We start from the raw sequence: 18,752 nt of genomic DNA, 5'->3' as shown, positions 1-18,752 counted from the left end.
GATGGTTGGCTGGCATAACCGACTCAGTGGACATGAGTTTGAGCAAGCTCCAGGAGTTGGTGATGGACAGGGAAGCCTGGTGTGTTGCAGTCCATGGGGTCAAAAGAGTCGGACATGACTGAGTGACTGAACTGGACTTAACGTAGTCAAAGGCTTTAGCATAGCCAATGAAACAGAGGTAGATGTTTTCCTGGAATTCCCTTGCTTTGTCTATGATACAGTGAATTTTGGCAATTAGATCTCCAGTTCCTGTCTTTTCTAAACCCAGTTTGAACATCTGGAAGTCCTCTATTCATGTGTTACTGAAGCCTAGCTTGAAGGATTTTGAGCATAACCTAACTAGCATTGGAGATGAGTGCAATTGTCTGGTGGTTTGAACATTCTTTAGTACTGCCCTTCTTGGGAATTGTGATGAGGATTGACTTTTTCCAGTCCTGTGGCCACTGCTGGATTTTCCAAATTGCTGACATATTTAGTGCATCAGTTTAATAGCATCATCTTTAGGATTTTAAATGCCTCTGCTGGAATTCAATTACCTCTACTACTCCACTAGTTTTTTCATACTTTTTGTCAAAGCTATGGTTTTTCTAGTAGTCAGGTATGGATGTGAGAGTTGGACCATAAAGAAGGCTGAGTGGTGAAGAATTGATGCTTTCAAACTGAATTGCTGGGAGAAGACTCTTGAGAGTCTTTTGGACTGCAAGATCAAACTAGTCAATCCTAAAGGAAATCAGTCCTGAATATTCATTGTAAGGACTGATGCTGAAGCTGAAGCTCGAATACTTTGACTACTTGAAGTGAAGAGCTGACTCATAAGAAAAGACCCTGATACTGGGAGTGATTGAAGGCAGGAGGAGAAGGGGACGACAGAGGATGAGATGGTTGGACAGCATCACAGACTCAATGGACATGAGATTGAGTAAGCTCAGGGAGTTGGTGAAGAACAGCGAAGCCTGGCATGCTGCAGTCCATGGAGTTGCAGAGTTGGACAAGACTGAGCGACTGAACTGAACTGTGGTATGCAGTAGAGCCTGGCTGTTTATCCATCCAGCATATAATACTTTGCATCTCCTAATTCCAATTGCCAATCCATGCCTCTTTCCCCCCTCCGCCACTTGCCCTGTGCCATTTTGATCATACATCCGTCTCTAGTCACCCCTGTAAGAGGATGAGATGATTGGATGACATCACCAACGCAATGGACATGAGTTTGAGTAAGCTCCGGGAGATGGTGAAGGACAGGGAAACCTGGTGTGCTGCGTTCCATGGGGTAGAAAAGAGTAAGACAAATTGAGTGACTGGACAACAACTGCTGCTAGCTTTACTGGCAGCAATGCTTCCTAAGGTCCACTTGACTACACACTCCAGAATGTCTGACTCTGGGTGAGTGACCACACCATCATGGTTATCCTGATCATTAAGATCTTTTTTGTACAGTTCTGATGTGTATTCTTGCCATCTCTTCTGTTTCTGTTAGGTCTTTACAGATTTTGTCCTTTATTGTGCCCATCTTTGGATGAAATGTTCCTTTGATATTCCCAGTTTTCTTGAAGAGATCTCTAGTCTTTCCCCTTCTTCTGTTTTCCTCTATTTCTTTGCATTGTTTATTGAAGAAGACCTTTGAAAACACCTATCAAAGTTCATTTAGCTCTAATTATAAATAATATTTACAACAAATTAATTGATACTAAGAAAATGATTTTTCTGCTATATAGCCACAATTCTTTGGTACTTAAGCTCATAGACTGAAAATTTCTATATATTACTCATTAAACTCTACATTTAGTTAAAAGTTAGTGAAATGGCAAATTCAGAGGATGATATTATGTAGAGGAAAGAACATTAGATTTTGCATCAGGTTTCTAATACAATTTTGGTCACTACCTGATTTTTGACAAATCTCTTAAGTTGCCTGAATGTCATAGTTTTAATTGTGGAGCTTTATGTGCTGATTTCTAATGTCATTTCAAGATTCATAGATGGGGGTGGGTGAGTGGGTGGGTGTTTGATTCAGTGAATTATAAGAGAACAACACAATGAATTTTATTGTTTGCTGAACAGTGTAATGATAAGCTATAGAATTTATACATATGATTTACTTAAAATAATAGTGCTGTAAAGAATATGAAGAAATTATCCTATCTACCTATATGCTTCCAGATACATTAGCATACTAAAATAAAATATCTTCTTTAGTATTAGCACTTTATTGAAAGAAGAATGGTAGAACTGGGTCTTTGGTACAGAATTGTTGCATCATTGCTAAAATTGGACAAAATGCACTTACATTTTCCAGAATCAGGACATTTTTAGTTATTATCTAAATTGTGCTTTTAAAAAAATAAATGTTAAAATATTGGGGGAGGGTGAGTACAAATTAATCACATTTAAGGCAAATAAATTTAAACCACTGAAGATTCAATCTCACATATATATAAGGGTTGGGATGTGAAATAACTTAGCATTTGGAAGTCTTGTCATTTTTTTCTGAAATGTGAAAATAAGAATCAAGGTGACATTAGCAAAAATATTGGTTTCTAAAGCAGGATAAAACTTTGTAGGAAAAAATGGAAAGGATCAACTAGACAAAAATATAGGAGAAAAACCTGGTGGCTGGATGCTGAACCCAAGCTGTGAGGGTACTGGAATTTATTAAAAGGAATAATTCATGGGGCATTTGGAAGCAATTTTCCTGCTATATTATGCATTCAATTGTGCTACACTAGGGTCCTGTGGCTACTTTGGGTCACTATACTTTCTAAAAGATGTGGACAAACTGGAAAAGATGGGAAAGTAATGAGGAAAATGAAGGGACAGAAAATAATAACCCGAGGAAAGTTTTAAAGAATTATGTTATGAGAAGAAAAGCCTGTGGGACAGCCTGATTGTTATTATTAGATACATGAGGTATTTTATCAGATTGCAACTAATTATTGTTTTTTCTCAACACCAGTGTTTGCTAGAACAAAAGAAAGGTTTTTAATTACAGAGCATTTAATTGTATATATATACCCCCCAGTTAAATGTGTGTTTGCTTTTCCACTTCTTTGATCTAGCAAGCGGAGTGTTAGAAAGTTACCTCAGTAATCCTTAGAAGGAGAAATCTCCCTTGAGATCTGAAAATAGAACCCTCTGTTTGTTTGAACAGAGTAGATTCCTTGGTCTAGAAAAGGGCTCTCTATGTTTCTCTTGTGTATTGCCTGGTTTTCTAGACCCGGGATATTTAGTCTAATGATCCTTACAAAGGTAGGTGTTCAACTGGAGAGAAGGGGCTTATGGAGCCCTTTGGGTTTTGAGAATTATAAAGGGGCAGGTTCAGAAATGCAAAGACAGTTTCTGAAAAATGTGGATGCAGTGCTCCCTGAGTCTGGGGGATGGTGAGGATGGCTTGGAGAGACAAGCACAAGCAGCGGATGATGAACATTCAAGCAGTGGGGATCCTTGTGCCAAGTTATTCTCAGAGTCCTTTGGAGATGCAGGGACTCATCTCCTAGGTGACTGTGGAGTCACAACTGTGGAGGACCAATTGTCACCAGAGACACCTTGTGGCGGGGAGAAGCAATGACAGCAGGAGGAGGATGAGAAACAGCTTTGGGTAGCGGAGGACCACAAAGGCTGGCTGGACTCTCCTCCCAGGGTGGATGTTCCTAATTATAAGAGAGATGCAACCACATTTACAGCCTGTCTTGGAGAGGTAGCAATGTGGAGGAGCAGCTTGTTAACAGATGCAAAGATGAGAGGAGTAATGAAAAGATATAAATAGAGATATATTGAAAACATTTAATTATGCACATATTATTTCTTTTAAAAGTTGTTTCTAATATCCCTACGGATCAAGTCTTGTTATTAACTCTCATGGCTCCTTGAACCTCTATTTAAACTTGTAAAAATTGAAATCTTATGTTTACTGCTATATAACAAAACCCTATCTACCCTCTATAGTGTATTCCACAAAAGAAGGCCCATGCATCTCACTTCTGAATTTTCAGCACAAATTCCACTTACACTCAGGATTGTCATTGATTTCTACCACAATGGTACAGTATCTACATTCAATAAGTAGCTTGGTAGGTAACATACACTCAGTAAATGGGCCTTGAATATCATTCCTTAAGAGTCTAGAAGTTAGAGTTGAATACATCATTTAAAAAACCTCCTCATAGTAAAAATACTAGACCCAGAAAGTTTCACTGATGTGTCTTTCCAAACTTTAAAAGAAGAAAGGTAAATAAATAGTGATATCAGTCAGACATAAATTATTTGAGGATATGGAAAAAGGAGATAATTCCTCAGTTTTTAAATTTTTAAAAAAATAGTAGCATCTAATCATTGATTCCAAATCCATTGATTCCAAATTCCCCTGGCAAGGAAACTACAAAAGAACTAACATTACAGACCAATAGTGGACATAGTTACAAACCTCCTTAATAAAATGTTAGCAATTTCAATTCAGTAATGGCACCCCACTCCAGTACTCTTGCCTGGAAAATCCCATGGATGGAGGAGCCTGGTAGGCTGCAGTCCATGGGGTCGCTAAGAGTCAGACTCGACTGAGCGACTTCACTTTCACTTTTCACTTCATGCATTAGAGAAGGAAATGGCAACCCACTCCAGTGTTCTTGCCTGGAGAATCCCAAGGACGAGGGAGCCTGGTGGGCTACTGTCTATGGGGTCACACAGAGTCGGACACGACTGAAGTGACTTAGCATAGCATAGCATAGCATATGTGTATGTATGAATGTGCATATATATACTGATATCAGGTGGGGTTTTCCATATGCAAAGTTAGTTGAGCACTGAAAAGCCATCAGTGTAATTTAACACACTGAGAATAAATGAGAGGGGGGAAATCACATAGTTATTTTGACAGAGAAAAATAATTTGACAAATTTCAGCCCGCTCATGATTAAAAGCTCTGAGAACACTAGAAGCAGAAGGGAAATAAACTATAAGTAATCTATAAAAATATCTATTTAAAAAAACCTAGAACAAACATCTTACACAATGGTGAAATACTGAAAAGATTGTCCTTGAAATTAGGAATGAGATAAAGTTGTTCACTATCAACATTGTACTAAAAATTCAGCCAGTAAAATAAGACAAGGAAAAAAACATAAGAAGCAGAACAGAAGAAATAAAGCAATCATTATTCAGACATAGTTTTTGTGTGCCTAGAAAAGATAAAGGGTTCATAAACATTCAGAATTGATAAGTGAATTTAGCAAAGCTATTGCATGTGTGTTCAATCAACGAAAATAATTTGCATTCCACCTACAAAACAACAAAAACTGGAAAAAATTATGCCATTATAGTCACATCAACAACCACCAAATATCTATGAATAAATCTATCAAAAGATGTTTAAAGACTCCACACTAGAAAATAAAATCCTCCTTAAGATGAAAGACTAAGTACATGGAGGGATAATTTATGACCCTTGGAAGTACAGTGCTAGACATTTCCAAATAGCTGCAGTATAATTAAAACAATGTGATATTTGTGCAAAGATAGAGAAGTTGAGAGCCCAGAAGTGGCCTGTGGCCTGTCACCGACAGTGGTGGGTGGTCCGATGAGCAGCCCATATTTCCCTTAACAAAAGAAGGACTGCCTCTGAGAATGAGGAAGCTGCTGAGGAACCTGCTGGAAGATGCTTCCTGACTGTTGGCTATTTATGGGGATATCCTCGGCTGGAGCAACCTGGCCAGCTCAAGGTCACAGTTGCTTCTGGGGTTCACCTGAACTCAGTGACCCATAGGCCCAGCCCCTTCTCCCCAACTCCAAAAGGCCATGGAATGCAGGGAGGCTTTTACTGGGACGTCGTCACAGTTCAGCCTCTCCCTCTGTTCAGTCCTGTTTCCTTTCCATCTCTTCCACACTGGTGGGGTCCCAAGGGCACTCTTTAACAAACGTCTGGCAAACTCATCTTCATCTCAGAGCCTGCTTCGTAGGGAGGCCAAATCGCGGTAGCTAGTGCCAGGAGTGTTCTAAAGAGCAGATGCTAATACTGGATTTCAGGGCTGGCTGGCTGCTGCCTGGAGGGAAGATGAAGCCGACTACTGGAAAGTCCACCACGTCGTCATCCAAGTTGCAGCTGCTCGTCCAGATGTGATTGCCTTTGCTAGAGTAGAATAACAGGTGCTCTGTGTATGGCTTCTGATCTGAGGAATTTGTTATTTTCCATTCTTGCTAGCAAAGAGGATCATAAACAGTTCATGTGCGAAATCAAAATTAAGATGAGGTATCAGCTCACACCAGTCAGAACGGCCATCGTCAAAAAATTCATAAACAGTAAATAATGGAGAGGGTGTAAAGGAAAAGGAACCTTTTTACACTATGGAAAATAGCATGGAGGTTCCTCAAAAACTAAAAATAGAGCTACCATATGACCCAGCAATCCTACTCCTGGGCATAAAACCAGAGAAAACCATAATTCGAAAAAATACATGCCCCTTAATGTTTATAGCAGCACTGTTTACAATAGCCAAGAAATGGAAGCCACCTAAATGTCCATTGACAGAGGACGGATAAAGGAGATGTGGTACATACACACTGTGGAATATCACTCAGTCATAAGAAAGAACAAACTAATGCCATCTCAGGCAACACGGATGGACCTAGAGAGTCTCATACCGAATGAAATGTCAGACAAAGAAGGACAAATACCATATAATATTGCATATATGTGGCATCTAAAAAAACGATGTAAGTTAACTTATTTACAAAACAGAAATAGACTCACAGACATAGAAAGCAAGCTTATGGTTACCAAAGTGGGGAGGGTGTAGGACTAAATAAGGAGTTTGGGATTAACAGATGCATACTACTATATGTAAAATAGATAACCAACAAGTACTTGCTGCTGCTAAGTCGCTTCAGTGGCGTCCGACTCTGTGAGACCCCATATACAGCAGCCCATCAGGCTCCCCTGTCCCTGGGTTTCTCTAGGCAAGAACACTGGAGTGGGTTGCCATTTCCTTCTCCAATGCATGAAAGTGAAAAGTGAAAGTGAAGTCGCTCAGTTGTGTCGGACTCTTCGCGACCCCATGGTCTGCAGCCTACCAGGCTCCTCTGTCCATGGGATTTTCCAGGCAAGAGTACTGGAGTGGGGTGCCATCGCCTTCTCTGAACAAGTACCTACTGTATAGCATAGGGAAACATAAGAAAAAAGAATCTGAAAAAATATATATATTCTTTTTTCCCAATTCACTTAACATTTTTATTTCCAATACTTCAAACTCTTTATCTGATAAATCATTCACTTCATTATTTACTTTTTATGGTTTTTCTCCTGCTCATTTGTTGAGAGCAGATCCTTTGCCATTTCTTTTTTTTTTAATTGGAGGACAACTGCTTTACAATGTTGTGTTGATTTCTGCCATACAGCAACATGAATTATTCATAAGTATACAAATGTCCCCTCCCTTGTGAACCTCCCTCCCATCCTCCACCCATCCCACCCCTCTAGGTTGTCAGAGAGACACTGAGTTGAGCTCCCTGTGTTGTACTACAAATGTGATAGTTGCTGTTATCTTTCTGACTTTCTTCACTCTCTATAACAGGCTCTAGGTTCGTCCAGCTCACCAGAACTGACTCAAATGTGTTGCCTTTTGTGACCAAGTAATATTCCATTGTATATATGTACCACCACTTCTTTATCCATTCATCTGTCAATGCCATTTCATTTTGCTTAACTTCCTCTGCATCTGTGAATTTAGGGAAACAGTTATCCATTGTGGTCTTGAAGCAGTGTTCTTATGTGGGAACATCCCTATATACACTGTGTGTCCAAAGCCTTTGTGCGGAGAGCTGGGTTTGATGTGGATGAGTCCTATCTTTCCCCAGGTAGGCAGGCAGCTGTCACCTTGGTGGGGTAGGGCTGAGTTGGAAGGGATGGAGCTGCAAGCTGGTTTGAGGCAAGCCTTCCTCTCAGCTCAGTGGCCATCACTGCCCTACTGGGGGTGGTGTCTGATCCCAAGTTTCTGGAGCAGAAACCCTGTGGATCCTTGCCTAAGTGGGATCTGTACCCTTGAGGTATGTTTTCCCCTCCCCACAAGGAGATCCTTTCCATGTGGAGTGGGTGGGTGGGGGGCAGTACATAAACTAGTGTGGTCTGCAGGCCCAGTGTGGATGGAGACAGCTGTGTTGGAGCAGCCTTGTCACAGATGTGGGCTGCTTCCAATGTGCTATTAGGGTAAGTGCCAGCAGTGGTACCCCTCTCCACCCAGGCTCTGCCCAGAACCAGGGGTCTTCTGTGTGAAGGTCCAGTCTTCTCCCCACCTGTGGCTGCACAGACCCAGTGCTGCCCTGTGATGTAGAGTGAGTGGGACTATAGTGTCTGCTCCACTAGGGCTGGAACAATTGCAGCAAGCCTGGCAGCGACTACAACAGACCTTTCTGTGTCCTGCCTGTGGACAAGCCAGTACATGCAACCCTAAAGGGCACAGTCCAGGCTTCTGCAGCCCTCCTGTGACTCCCAGAGGTCCTCCAAGCAGCAAGGGGGCTTGTCTTCCCCTCATAGGGTTCCAAGACTGGAGCTCCCAATCTGTGGTTCTCATGGCTCACTCCCTGGGACAAGTGTCTACCTGGGCTGTCTCCCTTTTCCTCTGAGTTCCCTCCCAGGGGTCCAGGTCTCACATGATGATTTTTTTCCCCCTCCCTACCTGATTACCTGTGTATTTTTCTTACAGCCTTGGTTGTACAGGAGTCCTTCTGCCTGTTTTCAGGTATCTTCCCTGAGAACTATTCCACCTATAGATTTTTTTTGATGTGTTTGTGGGAAAAAGTGAGCTCCATGTTCTCCTGCTCTACCATCTTGATACATCTCCAGAGTTGTGTACTTGTAATAGAGACAATGGGCTTCCCAGGTGATGCCAGTGGTAAAGAACCCACCTGCCAATGCAGAAGACATAAGAGACTTGGGTTCAATGCCTGGGTCCAGAAGATACCTTGGAGGAGGGCACAGCAACCCACTCCAGTATTCTTGCCTGGAGAATCCCATGCACAGAGGAGCCTGGCAGGCTATAGTCCATGGGGTTGCATAGAGTAGGACATGACTGAAGAGAGAGCATTCAGGCATACATGATAGAGACAATATTGCTGGCAAAGTTTCATATATTCTTTATCTGACTTTTTACAGAAAAACCAGGTTTTTCATCTTCCGTAATCGACAGTATTCTCTTCAGTATTGTCTGTGGGTATTGGTCTTTTTGTGTTTTCTATGTGTTTTTGAGTCAGTTTTGGTCATTTATATATATCCTTGGATGAGATGGTCAACAAGGACCTACTATATAGCACAGAGAACTCTGCTTAATGTTATGTGGCAGCCTGGATGGGAACGGAATTTGCAGGAGAATGGATGCATATATATGTATGGTTGAATCCCTTCACTGCTCACCTGAAACTATCACAACATTGTTAATTGACTATACTCCAGTATAAATTGAAAAGTTAAAAAAATCTATTGCATCTTTATTTATCATTTCTGTATGTTTTTTTCATTACTAATAATAAGTTTATAATAACTTCTATTTTGAAAAAAATAAGACTTGGCTAGATGCTATTTTACTTAATTGGCATAATTTATTTGCTATTTATTTTAAAGAATTTTTACTTCTGATTGTATTGTCTATTTAAAAAAAACAATGGAATATTCAGTTCAGTTCAGTCGCTCAGTCGTGTCCGACTCTTTGCGACCCCATGAACTGCAGCATGCCAGGCCTCCCTGTCCATCACCAACACCCGGAGTTCACTCAGACTCATGTCCATTGAGTCAGTGATGCCATCCAGCCATCTCATCCTCTGTCGTCCCCTTCTCCTCTTGCCTCCAATCCCTCCCAGCATCAGAGTCTTTTCCAATGAGTCAACTCTTCACATGAGGTGGCCAAAGTACTGGAGTTTCAGCTTTAGCATCATCATTCCTTCCAAAGAAATCCCAGGGCTGATATTCTTCAGAATGGACTGGTTGGGATCTCCTTGCAGTCCAAGGGACTCTCAAGAGTCTTCTCCAACACCTCAAAAGCATCAATTCTTGGGCTCTCAGCCTTCTTCACAGTCCAACTCTCACATCCATACATGACCACAGGAAAAACCATAGCCTTGACTAGACAGACCTTTGTTTGCAAAGTAATGTCTCTGCTTTTGAATATGCTATCTAGGTTGGTCATAACTTTCCTTCCAAGGAGTGAGTGTCTTTTAATTTCATGGCTGCAGTCACCATCTGCAGTGATTTTGGAGCCCAAAAAAATAAAGTCTGACACTGTTTCCACTGTTTCCCCATCTATTTCCAATGAAGTGATGGGACGGGATACCATGAACTTCGTTTTCTGAATGTTGAGCTTTAAGCCAATTTTTTCACTCTCCACTTTCACTTTCATCAAGAGGCTTTTTAGTTCCTCTTCACTTTCTGCCATAAGGGTGGTGTCATCTGCATATCTGAGGTTATTGATATTTCTCCCAGCAATCTTGATTCCAGCTTGTGTTTCTTCCAGCCCAGCGTTTCTCATGATGTACTCTGCATATAAGTTAAATAAGCAGGGTGACAATATACAGCCTTGATGAACTCCTTTTCCTATTTGGAATCAGTCTGTTGTTCCATGTCCAGTTCTGACTGTTGCTTCGTGACCTGCATACAGATTACTCAGCCATTAAAATGAATACGTTTGAATCAGTTCTAATGAGGTGGATGAAACTATAGCCTATTATACAGAGTGAAGTAAGCCAAAAAGAAAAACACCAATACAGAGTACTAACGCATACTTATGGAATTTAGAAAGATGGTAATGATAACCCTATATGTTAGACAGCAAAAGAAACACAGATGTATAAAACAGTCTTTTGGACTAAGAGGGTGGGATGATTTGAGAGAATGGCATTTAAACATGTATAATAACATATAAGAAACTAGTCACCAGTCCAGGTTCGATGCAAGATACAGGATGCCTGGGGCTGGTGCACTGGGATGACCCAGAGGTATGGTATGGGGAGGGAGGTGGGAGGGGGGTTCAGGATGGGGAACACGTGTACACCTGTGGTGGATTCCTGTTGATGTATGGCAAAACCAATGCAGTATTGTAAAGTAATTAGCCTCCAATTAAAATAAATAAATTCAAATTAAAAAAATAAATAAAATTACTTTTTTGAAGGCTTCATTTAAAAAAAATAGCTTTGTTTTTTTTGGAATTTCTTGGATTGAATGTTTAATTTATTTTTTAAAAATATTTTTGAATTATAATGAATGCATTTATAGTTATAAATTTTCCTCTCAGTACTGCTTTGGTCTAAATCCATTACTTTTGATATACGGAGATTCACGGCTGGTATATAAAGTTCATAATCTTTGCTTTTGATTCCTCTTTTAACTTATATTTTCTTTAGAAATGACCTTCAAATTTTAGGATGTAGTACTTTACAGGTATATGTGCATTTTTTCATTTGTAGCTAATATATGTGTACATTTTGAGTCATTTGTAGCATATATATATATACACACACATATATGAAAGTGAAAGTCGCTCAGTCGTGTCTGACTCTTTGCAACCCCGTGGACTATACAGTCCAAGGAATTCTTAGGCCAGAATACTGAATGGGTAGTCTTTCCCTTCTCCAGGGGATCTTTCCAGCCCAGGGATCAAACCCAGGTCTCCCGCATTGCAGATGGATTCTTTACCAGCTGAGCCACCAGGGAAGCCCATATATATATATATATTTGGCTGGACCATGCAACATGATGGATTTTAGTTCCCCAACCAGGGATCAAACCCATGCCTCCTTCAATGGAAGTGTGGAGTCTTAATCACTGGACCACCAAAGAAGTCCCAGCTAATATCTAGTATATTGCATTGTGGCTTGAAAATAAGGCCTGTATAAATTCTTTTCCTTGGAATTAATTGAGTTATTCATTGTGGCCTTATACATGGACATGATCTACTGTTGCAGGGTCAAAGAATTAGGGTGTGGGGTAAGAATATGTGTGGATTGTTAAAATTTCTTTGTGATTCTTTTTCTATAAATTTTTTTTTGCTATAAAATTCTGTCTATATTAGATCAATCATGTTAATTGCATCATTCGAATTCTCTCCTCAGAATCACATTGTCCTTAATCAGGACTGATGGGAAAGGGTGGGGAGGAGAAACAGTATGGATATGAAATTGAGGGTGATTCTACTAAATGTTTCATATTTTATGCAGTACAGACTTACTCAGGGGCAAAGAGAATTATATATCTTGTTAATAAAACACACAGAAAAAGCAAAAAGCAAAGAAATTCTATACATTTCTATTCACTTCATCTGACAGTTTCTAAAAGATGCACGTGAAAATCTCTCACTATGAGTTGCATACTTCTTTTTTTTTTAATTAATATAAATTTTTGCTGTACATGCCTTACCTGTAGCATATGAGGCAAGAAATTTCATGATTATCATATATTCTTTAGGTAAGCTATTTCTTCCCTTGTTGAGTTTAGTCTCCTAACGAAGTCATCAAAGGCATTCCTCATTTCTGTTAGGTCTTTTAGATTTCTAGCACTTCCTTTGATTCTTTCTTAGATCATCCATCTGTCTGTTTATATCACTCACTTGTGTTTGTCTGTTGCTACTTTCCCCATAGGAGCCTTTATCATGTTAATCATGGTTATTTATTTCGTTTTTATTTATTTATTTACTTTTTTGGCTGTGCCATGTAGCTTGCACAATCTCAGCTCCCTGATGAGGCATTGACTGAACCTGGGCCACAGCAATGAAATCGCCGAGTCCTAATCACTGGACTGCCAGGGGATTCCCTAATCACTGTTATTTTAAATTTCCTGCTTGAGAATTCAAATACCTGAATATCTGAATCTAGACTGATGCTTGTTTTGCTTGTTTTGTTTCTTCAGATGGTTTTTTCTTACTTTTTAGATTGCCTTGTCATTTTTTCATGAAATCAGAACATGTTTTACTGGCTAATGGGGAGTGAGGGGAGAGGCCTTTTGTTCTGAGCTAATCTGGTTAGGATTGGGGCTTTTCTTACTGTTTGCTGTGGTTTGAGTGACAAGGCTTCAGATTCTTCTTGTGTCGTATTTTTTGTTTTTCCTTCTTGGACTGTAAGTACTTCTCAGAAAGAGTCTGTTTGCTTATACTTGTAATCCACTATTATTATTATTAATCATTTTTATTAAAAGATATGGGTGAAAGCATGGAGGAGGGCATGGCAACCCACTCCAGTATTCTTGCCTGGAGATTTCCATGCATAGAGGAGGCTGGCAGGCTACAGTCCATGGGGTGGCAAAGAGTCAGACATGACTGAGCGACTAAGCATAGCACAGCCCATGGGTGAGAGAGGGCATTCTGTAAACTTCCCATTAAATCTCTTTCATGGGGACTATACCTCTGACTGTGACCTTCATGAGTGATTTCTCCTGTATAGCTTCTCCTCTTAGGACAGGAAGGCTGGGGGTGGTGGAGGTGGGGAGAGGAACATCCTTCACACACAACCCTGGGACAAGGTCCTGATGAATTCCTTTCCCCTGTGGAGTAGGCTCTTGTTATAGAGAAGTCTTGGGCATCCGTCACAAAGCTCACTCTTCCCACCCACTGTGAGAGCCACTAAGGGACCTTTCTTGAAACTCCACTGTGACAGTCAGGGAGGTCCCTGGAGGTGAAGTCCAAGAAGCATGGCGCTTACTAGGCCCTCAGCACCCAGGAGGGTCTCACTCTTACATTAATCCACATTCTGCCTCCAATAGTTTGACAAAAGCATCTGTAAGAGTCCCTATCCATTTATGGCTTTGGGGGCTTCCACTCCAGGTGAAAGAAAGCGAAATTGCTACTTGTTCTGTCATGTCCAGCTGTTTGCAACCTCATAGACTATAGTCCACTAAAGCTGTTCTGTCCATGGAAATCTCGGGGCAAGAATCCTAGAGTGGGTTGCTATTTTCTTTTCTGGAGGATCTTCCCAAACCAGGGATCAAACCCTGGTCTCCTGCATTGGCAGCCAGGTTCTTAACCATCTGAGCTGCCAGGAAAGCCCAGTCCAGATCTCAGTTAGGAAGCTCTAGATTTGCCAGTCTTTCCAGAATTTCAGATGGAGGTTTTCACTACAGACTTACTACTCTGAAAGGTTTAAGGAAAATCACTGATTTTCAGTTTGTTCAGCTTTTTCTTGCCTAAATACAGATGTTACAACTTCTGGGCTCTTCCCAGCTCTCTGCATCCAGAACTACAGTTCCTTAATCTAGGCTCTCATTGGAAGTACACTTGTTTTCTGTTCAGTTCAGTCGCTCAGTCATGTCCGACTCTGTGACTTGTTTTGGGTCTCATTTAATGCTTTTCATGTTACAGCTCACCTTATTTGATTTTTAATTTATCATTTGTTTAATACATCCTTCAATGTTTTGTCACTGACAGCCTTTTAATGTAACTTTGTTTTTGTCGTATTCCTTCTGAAAGGCACATAGCTGGATTTGTTTTTTTAATCCAGCCTAGTGTTTGTCTTCTAATAGAACAACTCAACATATAACTGCTGTACCATCATTGTTGCTTTGTGATGTGAGGATTCTGACCTTGATTTCCCAAATTCACAATTTGTTTTTAGCAGTCTATTTTTAATTACCTTTATTAATGTTTTCTTAATCTACAGAAATTGTTTTGTGTCTGTTTTAATTTTTTTGTTTTTTGGGTTCTCTGCTCAATTCTTTGAAGTGTCTTCTTGTATCAGTTTAAAAATTCTTTTTTAAAAATATGTTTTAATGGGGTATAGTTGATTTACAATGCTATGTTAGTTTTAGGTTTATAGCAAAGTGAATCAGTTATACATACATATATCTGTGTATATTTTAAATTTCCTTTTTAACCTTTTCTTTATATACAAATATTATTTTGCTGTTTTACATTAAAAATATTTTATATATATATATACACACACACACTATTATATATATAAAACAGACAACTGATAAGAACCTACTGTATAGCATAGGGGGTTCCATTCATTACTATATATCCACTCTGATTTTAGATTCTTCTCCCGCATAGGTTATTACATAGTACTGAGTTGCATTCCTGTGTTATATAGTAGGCTTTTATTAGTTGTCCATCTTTTATGTATATAGTAGTGTGTATATGTCGTCCCCAGTCTCCCAATTTCTCCCTCCCTCCTTTCTCCCTTGATTTGTTTTCTACATCTGTGACTCTATTACTCTTTTCTAATTAACTTCATTTGTAGCATTCTTCTTTGGATTCCACATATAAGTGATAATATTTGCTTTTTTCTATATGCTTTCCTTTGCTTAGTATGACAATCCATGTTGCTACAAATGGCATTATTTTGTTCCTGCAAATTCCAGTTGAGCTATTTAAAACCCTGAAAGATGATGCTGTGAAAGTGCTGCACTCAATATGCCAGCAAATTTGGAAAACTCAGCAGTGGCCACAGGACTGGAAAAGTCAGTTTTCATTCCAAGCCCAAAGAAAGGCAATGCCAAAGAATGCTCAAACTACCGCACAATTGCACTCATCTCACACGCTAGTAAAGTAATGCTCAAAATTCTCCAAGCCAGGCTTCAGCAATACATGAACCATGAATTTCCAGATGTTCAAGCTGGTTTTAGAAAAGGCAGAGGAACCAGAGATCAAATTGCCAACATCCGCTGGATCATGGAAAAAGCAAGAGAGTTCCAGAAAAACATCTATTTCTGCTTTATTGACTATGCCAAAGCCTAAACTGTTGAAAATTCTGAAAGTGATGGGAATACCAGACCACCTGACCTGCCTCTTGAGAAACCTATATGCACGTCAGGAAGCAACAGTTAGAACTGGACATGGAACAACAGACTGGTTCCAAATAGGAAAAGGAGTTCGTCAAGGCTGTATATTGTCACCCTGCTTATTTAACTTATATGCAGAGTACATCATGGGAAATGCTGGGCTGGAAGAAGCACAAGCTGGAATCAAGATTGCCGGGAGAAATATCAATCACCTCAGATATGCAGATGACACCACCCTTATGGCAGAAAGTGAAGAGGAACTAAAAAGTCTCTTGATGAAAGTGCAAGTGGAGAGTGAAAAAGTTGGCTTAAAGCTCAACATTCAGAAAACAAAGATCATGGCATCTGGTCCCATCACTTCATGGGAAATAGATGGGGAAACAGTGGAAACAGCGTCAGACTTTATATTTTGGGCTCCAAAATCACTGCAGATGGTGATTGCAGCCATGAAATTAAAAGACACTTACTCCTTGGAAGGAAAGTTATGACCAACCTAGATAGCATATTCAAAAGCAGAGACATTACTTTGCCAACAAAAGTCCGTCTAGTCAAGGCTATGGTTTTTCCAGTGGTCATGTATGGATGTGAGAGTTGGACTGTGAAGAAAGCTGAGCACTGAAGAATTGATGCTTTTGAACTGTGGTGTTGGAGAAGACTCTTGAGAGTCCCTTGGACTGCAAGAAGGTCCAACCAGTCCATCCTAAAGGAGATCAGTCCTGGATGTTCTTTGGAAGGACTGATGCGAAAGCTGAAACTCCAATACTTTGGCTACCTCATGAGAAGAGTTGACTCATTGGAAAAGACCCTGATGTTGGGAGGGATTGGGGATAGGAGAAGAAGGGGATGACAGAGGATGAGATGGCTGGATGGCATCACGGACTCAAAGGACATGAGTTTGAGTGAACTCCGGGAGTTGGTGATGGACAGGGAGGCCTGGCGTGCTGCAATTCATGGGGTCGCAAAGAGTCGGACACGACTGAGTGACTGAACTGAACTGAATATTTCATTGTATATATGTATCTCACAGCTTCTTTATCCACTCTTCTGCTGATGAAGTGTCAGTGTAGTCTATTTTTAGTTTCCTTTATTAATTTACAAACATCATTGTTGCTGTTTTACAGTTTAAAAAATTTTGCTCTCTGCTCATTTTTTGAAGTGTTTTCTTGTATTATTTGAAGGATCCATTTTTATTTCCTTACTTAGACGACCTGAGGAATGTGTCACCCAGGTTGTGAGAAGTTAAAAATGAATGCTATTACCAGTTGGCAAGGAGCATGGGCTGGAAAACTAACCACAGATTGAGTGACTTTGTTTGGATGTTTCCAGGCTTGTCAGCTCTTACAGAGGGAACAGTGAGAGACATTCTTCTCCTGGTTTCCTGGTCCCCTGGCCAGTTCTCCTTAGGGCAATAGGATGGGTAACAACTTTATCCTTTTCCTAGAACCATGATCATAAAGCAGACAGGGATGTTTCTCCATGAAAGCCACAGCTTGGGATGTCATCACCTGAGTTTCCCCAGGGGGCTGTCCTTTCAGACTGCAAAGCCTTGTGATGGATGCTGCTCCTCGAAGGGCCCCTTGGAAAGAGCAGCTTGTACAAGAGACTGTGTGACCTCCTGCTTCTCCCTGAGCTGTAGCCCTTGGCCCCAACTTCTTAGAACACATACACACTCAGATGACTAGAGGAAATTTTTCTTATTTTAAATAAGGATTCATTAGTAGTATAGGAAGCCATCTTTATAGAATCTTTTGCTGGTTGTTAACTTTTTCCATCTTCTTGAATAAAAAAGTGAGACAAGCAACACTTTCATATATTGAAGTCTGCAAAATTGCAGCATTGTGTGCCTGATGAAAACTAAAGAATGTTCAATATTTCATCTTCTGTAGGTAAAAGAGTTCCTCACATTTGAATTAACTAAAGTAAAAAACTGTATCTGTATGTATTAGACAAACTTTTCGACTCTTATTTTTCATCTGGCCAAGTGAAATTTCTCAAATCAAGGCTGCCCTATTTATTCACAAAAAATGTTATCCTGATAAATTGTGAAAATGAAGAGGCCTATTTCTTGAAATACATTTTGTCCTACTTGTCAATGTGGAGAATGTAAAATATATTGCTTCAGAAACAACAGAAATAGCGTTAAATTTGCTGAGCTTCATTCACATGTTAACATTTGAGCTTTTTCGACCTCCTTAAATCTTGGCACACTTCCTGCTTCCTGGCTTTTCTCATCTTCCAGATCAATTCCCATTTGGAGACACAAATTTGTTAAAAGCAGCATTTAAGTGTTCATAATGAAATCATTGGAACTGTGCTAAATGCCCTCTATTATAAAATCTGAAATATATTCTTCCACTAGTCAAATAAAGCCTCTTTTGCTTTTAGCTATTCCATCAGTAACACTGTACCTGGTTTGGCATTTGGAGAAGCCATTGTTTGTCTTGGTTTTCAAATGGAAACAATTAATCAACTGCACATATTTTTTTCTTGCAATTATACCAACCAAATGGAATAAAGGAAGAACTATTTCTGGAATTCTTTTATTTCTTTGAGAAAACAAACTCAGACAAAAACACAAACAAATACACAAACAAAACCCCATAATCTTCCAAGGGGTGTAGACTTATGTCTCAAGTATATTTATCTATTTTTGTAGGTTTGTCTTTCAAAATACGTATCATTATGTTCTAGGTTGGAAAAAAGGCAAATATTTTATCCTTATGAAATTCAAGTGTATGATTGATCTGGAAGTTTTCCAAACTCCATTGACAGAGATTTATATTAAATAGCTAGGAATTCTGACCATGTTGTGTCATATATTATTTCTCCAGTACTTAGGAAGATAAAATCTTTAGCTCATAAATCTAGTGGAAGAGATTCCCCAGGAGTGCTCTGCATTCAACCTGTTCTTCCTCTTTCTGTTCTTCTTCTTTGAATACTCCCAGCGCGATCCTGTCTACTGCATGCACATACTCTTATTCTGTGCATCAGGCTTCCAGAGGCTCAGCAA

The sequence above is a fragment of the Bos taurus genome, chromosome 17, assembly GCF_002263795.3.
Source record: "Bos taurus isolate L1 Dominette 01449 registration number 42190680 breed Hereford chromosome 17, ARS-UCD2.0, whole genome shotgun sequence".
Taxonomy (NCBI): domain Eukaryota; kingdom Metazoa; phylum Chordata; class Mammalia; order Artiodactyla; family Bovidae; genus Bos; species Bos taurus.
Note: the sequence above shows the minus strand (reverse complement) of the source record.